Here is a 9,420-nt window from a genome sequence, read left to right as displayed (position 1 = left end):
CTCAAACTGTTGATGATTCTTAGCTATCTATTAATACTTATAATTGGAAGCTGTATTGAATATCTGTCTGTATCAGTCCATCTATCCATCTATTTGTCTATCGTTTATCTACTTTATAGTTCAAAATTAAATCTTGGGTCTCCTAATGACAGACTACTAAATGAAGAAAGGATAGTGTGTTTGCCTTCTGAGTGAGAGGAACTCTCAAGGTCATTGTAACTTACCTGAAATACCTCCCTTCTTCCTTGGTCCCAGTTTCAGGAGTCCTGTTTCAGAAAGTTCTACTCAAGGCTTTATCCTGGTGGCAGGGATAGGGGAGGTAATGACACAACTGCTGAGTCAGCATATGTGTGAGAAGACCTTTCTTTTTGGGGGGATGGGGTCTCACTCTGTCGCCAGGCTTAAGTGCAGTGGCACAATCTCGGCTCACCACAATCTCTACCTTCCAGATTCAAGGGATTCTCCTGCCTCAGCTTCCCAAGTAGTTGGGATTACAGATACACGCCACCACGCCCAGCTAATTTTTGTATTTTTAGTAGAGATGAGGTTTCACCATATTGGCCAAGATGGTCTCGATTTCTTGACCTTGTGATCTGCCCACCTCACCCTCTCAAAGTACTGGGATTACAGGCATGAGCCACTGCACCCGGCCCAAGAAGATCTTATTCTTTTATTTTTTCTTAACTTTTTATTAAATTGTAGCATCTATCAGAAAGTTGCTCAGAGTTAACACATCCTTATAACCAGCACCAAGATCACGGAACAGAACAACTAGAGGCCCTGCATCCCCTTCCAGTCACTGCACCTTCAAGGGTAATCACTGCCCTAACTTCTATTACTGTAGATTTATTAAACATTATTGTATTAAGATATTGTCTCTACTTTCTTAAAATATTATCCATGTAATCATAAATTTTTCATGTCTGACTTCTTTCATGTAGCATGTTTGTGAGATTAATCCACCTTGTTCTGTGTGGTTGTGGTTTTGTCATGCTTGCTGACGTACAGCATTCCATTTTATGAGCACATATTTATCTATTCCCTTTCCCGTTGATGTACATTTGATTAGTTTTCTCTTGAGGCTATTGTTAGTAGTACTTACTCATATCTTTTGATGAACATATATATGGGCTTCTTTTGGATAGAGAATTGTTGGGTCATAGGGTAGCTATATGTTGGCTTTAGAAGATAGGGCCAACAGTTTTCCACCGTGGTTGGACCATTTTACACTTTTGTGAGGGGGTTCCACTTGATTCACAGTCTTGCCAATTTCTGTCCTTTTCATTTTAGCCATTCTGGTGGGTGGTATTGCATTTGGGTTTTAATTTAAATTTTCTTCATGACTAATGAAATAGGAGGCATTTTTATGAGTTAAATTTTCTATGTTTTTTTTTCCTCAGCTCTTTATTATGAAAATCTTCACGCAGAAAAGTTGAAAGGCTGGCATAATGAACATGCATATACTTAGTGTCTAGATTTAAACAATTGTTAGCCTTTTGCTATATTTGTTTCATGTGTGTGTGTATATATATATAATTGTTTTGCTGATCCATTGTAAAATAAGTTGCAATCATAATGACACTGACTCATAAGTACACCAGTGTCTCCTAGAAATAGATATTTTCTGCATAACCATAAAACTATGATCATATATAACACAATTAACAATAATTTACTAAGAATACTATGTAATGGTCTGTGTGCAAGTCCCTCCACTTGTCCCCAAAGTACCCATAATCTACTTTTCTGAACCAGAAGCCAATCAAGGCAAAATCTTGCCTTTGATTGTTATAGTGCTTTAAAGAGATCCCTCATCTTCCCCACCTCCCACTCATCACATTGATTTTTTGGAGGGCCAAATTCTATTCCAGTTCTCTATATAAAAACTTTTTTAAACTTCAAAACCTTAGTGGCTTAAAACAATTATTATATTCTATAATTTTGTCAGTTATAATCAGGCAAGTCCCAGTCAAACAATTCTTCTGTTTCAATATAACATTGACAAGGTCATTTGGTGGTATCCATATGAACTGGTCTGGAGGTTCCAAGATGGCTTCTGCATGCTCATGGCCAAGACATTGGTTGGGATGGCAGGAAGACTGTGATCAGCTGGGACTGCCCACCACAGCATGTCCATGTAGCCTCTCTACATGGTCTCAGTGTGGTCAGTTTCCTTACATCCTGACTCCTGGCTCTGAGGACGAGTGTTTTGGGGACCAGAACAAGAGCCACATCTCCTTTTATGACCCAACATTAGAAGTCACACAGCGTCCCTTCCATCAGGCTCTGTTGTTTGAAGCAGTCACAAAGACGTTTACAAAGCTGCAATGATCTGTTCTTCAGTCACAAATAATTTGCCTTTCCCTCACATGCAAAACACATACCCTTTTCCAAGTCTCCTCCAGACTCTCATCCCATTAAGACACCAGGCTCAGACTGAGATCCTCCCTTCTTTATCGTGGGCTCCCGTGAGGCTGCTATAGAAGCCTTAGAAGTGTTATTTCTAGCTGATATGGGCTAGGAGGTATACCCTTTGGATTCTTCAGGGATTTTGTTTATAACTAAGAAGACACACAAAAAGCACCATTTTAAGTCTTTCTGAGGCCGTTAACAAGGGTCTTACAGTTATGCACTGGATTTCCTGAGAGCATTTTCCTAGTATTACTCATGTAGAATGTTCTCCATTCTGATTTTGTCTGCTTGTTTCCTTTGGGTGTCATTTAACTTTTTTCAAATCCCCTTCCCTCACCTCCATATTTCCTACAAAATTGGGTCTAGAAGCTTGAATTGATTCAGGTTGAATATTTTGGCAAGAATACTTTGTAGGTGATTTTGAATACATTATATTGCATGATATCTATAGGTATATCATGTCAGGTTGTCCTGCTATTAATATGTTAGGTTCCATCACTTGCATATGGGGGTGACCCCCAGATCTCTCCATTGTAAAAATGTACATTTTCTTCCTTGTGATTTTCATGGAATTTGTGGGGTGATACTATGAAAAATATGAAATGCTTCAAAACTTCATGTCATCCTTGTGCAGGGACCATGCTAATCATCGTGTCATTCTTCCAGTTTTAGTCTGTACTATGGAAGCATGTCCTGCCCTGGCTTTCATGAATTTGTAACTGTAATAGGTTCTTTGCCTGATGCATGTGGCAAGTCAATATGCTAAAACATTGGGTTGCAACAGAGAAAGAGTTTTAATCTTAGGGCCGCCAAGTAAGAAGACAGGAGAAAACCTCAAATCTGTCTCCCAGAGGAGATTGGGGCTAGGGACGTTAAGGGTTTCAGAATGGGCCAAAGTGTGGAGATGGTTGGTTTGTCCGCAAGTCCAGGGTGATATCAGGAGACAGGGAGTAAAGACGCTGTATCTGTACATTGGTTTGGTTCCTCTGTGGGGTCTTTAAACTGGTTGGCATCAGCTACTCCACTACATTAAGGATCTGCTTAAGCCATTCTTAAACAGAACTCTTATGATTCTAACATCAGAAATCCCATCTATAGAAACAATGGAGATACAAATGGTCAATATCTAGTGCTACATGAATTTTGGTTACAAGGAAGTGGGTCAAATTGAAGCCTGACTAGTGCTTAATTATAACTGTATTTCTGTCCAGAATTCTTGTTAACCCTGTGAGGACAGCTTCAAATACAGCTCTTCCATCTCTTGTGCCAGCACCTGCTCCTGCTCCAGATGCCTGTTGACTTAGGTTTAGAATATCCCTGAACTGCCTTCACTTCCTTGGTATTCATTTTGCCTACATTTGACTAAGCTCTGTTCATCTTTGCTCCAGATTTGATTTCCTGTCAATCAGATCTCATCCATTTTCTATCCTCCAGGAATTCCTGTATACTTCTGGTCTTCTGGTGGCCCTCTTTATTGTGCTCATGTGTTTTTGTGGGTCTCATGTGTACGTATGAAATACAGAGAGACAGAATGTATTGTGTAAGGAGATTCGAGGCAGGAAGTAGGAAGGTAGTGTGTGTGCTTGTGTTCAGTCAGATATCTCCAGCCAGTCTTTGCTCTTGAGAAACTGTATCTCAGGGCAGAAATGAGGATGTGTCACATGTATCAAATCATTACACTGTATCCCATAAGTATATACTATTATTATTTGTCAATTAAAAATTTTAAAAGGGCCAGGTGTAGTGGCTCATGCCTGTAATCCCAGCACTTTGGGAGGCCGAGGTGGGTGGATTATTTGAGGTCAGGAGTTCAATACCAGCCTGGCCAACATGGTGAAACCCTATCTCTACTAAAAATACAGAAAAAGTAGCTGGGTATGGTGGCGTGTGCCTGTAGTCCCAGCTACTTGAAAGGGTGAGGCAGGAGAATCGCTTGAACCCGGGAAGTAGGGGTTGCAGTGAACTGAGATTGCACCACCGCACTCCAGCTGGGCGATGAAGTAAGACTTTGACTCAAAAAAAAATTTAATTTAATTTAATTTAAATTAAAAATATAAGTATTAGGGGATGAAGATAGAAACCAGGTTGTTATGGGTTGTATTATGTTCTCCCCAAATTCATAGTTTGAAGCCCTAATTCCCAATGACTATATTTGGAGACATCGTCCTTTAAAAAGTAATTAAGATTAAATGACATCATAAGGGTTGAGCCCTAATTCAACATGACTAGTGTCTTATAAGACGAGAAAGAGACACCAAGGATGTACATGCACAGAGGAAAGGCCATGTGAAGACAGAGCAAGAAGGTGGCCGTCAGCAAGCCAAGGTGAGAGGCCTTACCAGAAACCAAACCTGTGACCACCTTGATATTGGACTTCCAGCCTCCATAACTATGAGAAAACTAATTTCTGTTATTAAGCCACTTAGTCCATGGTACTTTGTTATGTGACTCTAGCAGACTAATACACGTAACATGAAAGACATGACCTCCAGGAAGTAACTTCTCCAGGAATTTAGAATTTATTCTGTTACCAGTGGGAAGCCATTTGGGTTATAAGCAGGGGAGTAACGAGATCACTGTAAGAGTTATCCAAAAGAACTCCAGAGCGAGGAGAGAGTAGAGGCAGGAACACCAGTTATGAAGCATTTTAAGTATATGGTTGAGAAATTATGAAGGCTTGAATAAAGACAGCTGGGAAGGTAATATAATAACAAGAAGGCAGAATCAACAGAATTTGTTGACTGGTTGGATGTGGGGAGATAAGAGAGTAAGAAACGCAAATTCTTCCCAGGCTCCTGAATCGCAGGTAGTAACTGCAGTGAACATTTATTTGTTTTCTACCCATCTTTCTTCTTCCTAAGGGCTTCCAGATTGCCACTTAAGACAATCTCCCAAGCTCTCCTGTTGTGGAACCCATGTGCTTTGGAGAAATGGGACTCTGTCTTAGCTTTAGAGGTGGGCCTGGACTGACCGACACTAATTAACACATTCCATGGCTCTCTGTAGTTTTTGCTTCAGGAGTGACAATGTGATCTAAACCTACCAATCAGTGAATGCCAGAACTCTTGATTAGAATACTGCGACTGAAGTGCCCTTTCCCACTTGATAGGAATAAGGAGGTGGATAGCCTGATTTAACTGGCAACCATCTTGTGATCCCAGGCCCCAGGAAAATGAGCCATAGACTGGAACTGACCGTATGCAGACCAAAGCAAGGATAGATCCCTAGTGGTATCCTCGGGCTATTGTTACCAACCAACCATGAAGTCCTCGACTCTCCTGTTATAAAGCCAAGAAACACCCTTATTGTTTAAGCCAGTTCAAACTGGCTTATGTTACTTGTCATATAAAGACACAGGTTAGTTGCCACTTTAGCATAGTAGGCAGCACATCAGTCTCATAAAGATACAGGTTTTTCGGTAGATGGTGAAGCCATTAACCAGGAAATGCAAAGCAAAAAGAGGGACTGGTTTGAAAGGAGAGATGCTTTGTCCTGAACTTGCACAGTCTCACATCTTTGCTTGACGTTGATCCTTGGGCTTGGAAAGTCCTACTCATGCTCCAAGGCCCTATTCTGATGGCCCTTCCTCTAAAACATTGTAAACTCCTCTTATATCCCATTCAGAATTCACCATGCCTTCTGAACCCGCATACATTTTGGACATGGCTCTATCATTGCTATTTTTTTTTTTAAGTCTTGCTCTGTTGCCCAGGCTGAAGTGCAGTGGTGTGGCACGTTCACGGCTCATTGCAGCCTCAACCTCCTGGGTTCAAGTAGTCCTCCCACCTCAACCTCCTGAGTGGCTGCTACGATAGGCATGCACCACCACACTTGGATAATTTTTTAAAGTTATTTTTACAGATGGGGTCTTGCTATGTTGCCTAGTTTGGTCTCAAACTCCTGAGCTCAGGTGGTCCCCATGCCTCAGCCTCCCAAAGTGCTGGGATGAGTCAGCACACCTGCCAATTTATCGCCTCATGTTACCACGTCCTCCCCTGGGTGCTGACTGACCTCCCAGACAATCCAGAACACATCATAGTCATGTTTATGTCCAGGTCTCCCGCCCCAGTGCATCTAATAGGCACCTAAACATCTTGATGAGTAAATGAAAGCTGTTTCCTCCATTTTCTCCTCAAATTAATGAATCTGCTCACCACCACACTCACTTTGACTTCTGTATCAAATCATTACACTGTATCCCATAAGTATATACTATTATATACTATTATTATTATTATTATTTAGAAACCAGCTATCAGACCAGGGAATAACTTATCAAATTACCAGAAAAATCTGAAAATATAGGAATGATAGGAAAGGGTAATTTTGTGGAATTGAAAACACAGAAAAAGAAAACTTAGATTAACTAGAACCTCTATAATAATGACACAATATGGTTACATATGTTGGCTTTAGTAGCCAGAGCCAACAGTTCTCCACAGTGGTTGAACCAATATACACTTCTGTGAGGGGGTTCCACTTGATTCACAGACTTGCCAACGCTTTTCTGTCCTTTTCATTTTAGCCATTCTGGTGGGTGGTACTGCATTTGGGTTTTAATTTACATTGTCTTCCTGACTGCTGAAGTTGGAAACGTTTTTATGAGTTAATTTTGTCTGATCTTTTTATTGTTTTTTATTTTTTTATATTTATCTCAGTTTTTTATTATGAAAATCTTCACACACATAAAAGTTGAAAGGCTGGCATAATGAACATGCATATACTTAGTACCTAGATTCAAACAGTTGTTAGCTTTTTGCTATATTTGCTGTGTGTGTGTGTGTGTGTGTGTGTGTGTGTGTGTGTGTAATTGTTTTTCTGATCCATTGTAGAGTAAGCTGCAATCATAATGACACTTGACCTATACACCAGTAGGTCCTACAAATAGATGTTTTTCTACATAATCATAAAACCATGATCAAATCTGACACAATTGATATGGTTTGGTTCTATGTCCCTCCCCGCCAAATCTCATCTTGAATTGTAATCCCCAGGTGTTGAGGGAGGGAGGTGATTGGATCCTGGGGACAGTTTCCACCATGTTGTTCTCGTGATAGTGAGTGAGTTCTCACAAGATCTGATGGTTTTAAAAGTGGCAGTTTTTTCCTTTTCTCTTCTCCGTCCTGCCACCCTGGGAAGAAGGTGGCTGTTTCCCCTTCCACCATGATTGTAAGTTTCCTGAGGCCTTCCCAGCCATGCAAAACTGTGAGTCAATTAAACCTCTGTCCTTTATAAATTGCCCAGTCTCAGGGAAGTTCTTTATAGCAGCATGAAAACAGACTAATACACAATTAACAATAATTTCCTAAACATATTATGTAATGGTCTGTGTGCAAGTCTCCACAGTTGTCCCCAAAGTACCCATAATCTACTTTTTTGAACCAGAAGTCAATAAAGGACAAATCCTTGCATTTGATTTTTAGAGTGCTTCAAACAGATCCCTCATCTTCCCCCGATCCCATCCATGATATTGACTTTTTGGAGAGCTAAATTCTGTTCTAGACATCTATATAAAGATTTAAGAAAAAAAAATCCAAAACTTTATGGCCTAAAACAATTATTTTATTATACTTTACAATTTTGTGGATCGTGAATTCAGGCAGGGCCTAGTCAAGCAATTCTTCCGTTTCACATAACATTGACAAGATCACTTAGTGGTATTCACTTGTCAGAGGGACTGGTCTGGAGACTCCAAGATGGCTTCTGCACACTCACATCCAAGACCTTGGTTGGGGTGGTAGGAAGGCTGTGATCAGCTGGGACTGCCCACCAGAGCATGTCCATGTAGCCTCTCTGGCTAGCATGGCCTCAGAGTGGTCAGTTTCCTTACATCCTGACCCCTGGCTCTGAGGAGGAGTGTTTTGGGGAAGAGGACAGAAGCTGCATTACCTTTTATGACCCAGCATCAGGAGTCACACAGTGTCACTTCCATCAGGCTCTGTTGTCGCTCCCATTATGCTCTGTGACAAAGTCCACCTAGATTCAGAGAATTTGCAGCTATGTTTTCATTCTTGTTTTTGTTTGTTTGTTTTTCTGTTACTCAGGCTGGAACGCAGTGGCATAATCATAGCTCACTGTAGCCTCAACCTTCAGGGGTCAGGTGATCCTCTCACTTCAGCCTCCCAAGTAGTTGGGACTACAGGCACACGCCACCAGGCCTGGATAATTTTTGAATTTTTTGTAGAGATAGGGTCTCACCATGTTGCCCAGACTGGTCTCGAACTCCTGGGCTCAAGCGATCCTCCCACCTCAGCCTCACAACGTGCTAAGATTATTAGGCACGAGCCACCAAATCCAGTCTGTTTTTAAAGCTGCCATGGTCTTCCCTCTGCCTACAAATAATTTGCCTTTCTCTCACAGGCAAAACATGCACGCCCTTCAAAGACTCCACCAGAGTCTCATCTCATTGTGACATCAGGCCGGGCTCTTTGAGATCTGCCCTTCTTGGGTTCCCTGTGAAGCTGCTGTACCACTACACCCTCAGAATCCTAAAGCATTGCTGTCTAGCTGAGAGGCCCTAGGAGGCATGCCCTTTAGATTCTTAGCTCTTTGTGTAACTAAGAGGGTGCAAAGCACCATCCTAAGTCTTTCCGAGGTCATTAACAAGGGTCTTACAGTATGTAGGAATATAGTATATAATACACAAAACAATATTTTACTAGCATTGCCCTTGTAAAATGTTCCACATTCTGATTTTGTCTGCTTGTTTCCTCTTGGTGACATTGAACTTCTTCTCAAATCTCTCTCCCTTACCTTCATATTCCATGTAAAATTAGATTTTGTTGCTTAACTGGATTCAGGTTAAATATTTAGGCACAAATACTTAATAGGGGATTCAATGTACATACTGCATGATAGCTATAGGTACCTCATGTCAGGTCACTCTGTTATTAATGGGTTAGGTTTCATCATACACAGTGATGACCCCAGATCTCTCCCTTGTAAAAATGTACATTTTCATCTTTGTGATCTTTGTGATTTGCATGGGATTTGTGGGGCGGTACTATG

At 41.0% G+C, this 9,420-nt stretch overlaps 1 pseudogene; it reads right to left on the bottom strand.

The window, feature by feature from the left end:
* Positions 1 to 3,003: 3,003 nt before the first annotated feature.
* LOC119467512 lies at positions 3,004 to 3,104 on the bottom strand (annotated as a pseudogene).
* Positions 3,105 to 9,420: the final 6,316 nt, after the last annotated feature.

This window comes from Cebus imitator, unplaced genomic scaffold (assembly GCF_001604975.1).
Source record: "Cebus imitator isolate Cc_AM_T3 unplaced genomic scaffold, Cebus_imitator-1.0 Scaffold297, whole genome shotgun sequence".
NCBI lineage: Eukaryota > Metazoa > Chordata > Mammalia > Primates > Cebidae > Cebus > Cebus imitator.
The sequence above is the reverse complement of the archived record's forward strand: the minus strand, read 5'-3'. Positions and strand labels throughout refer to the sequence as shown.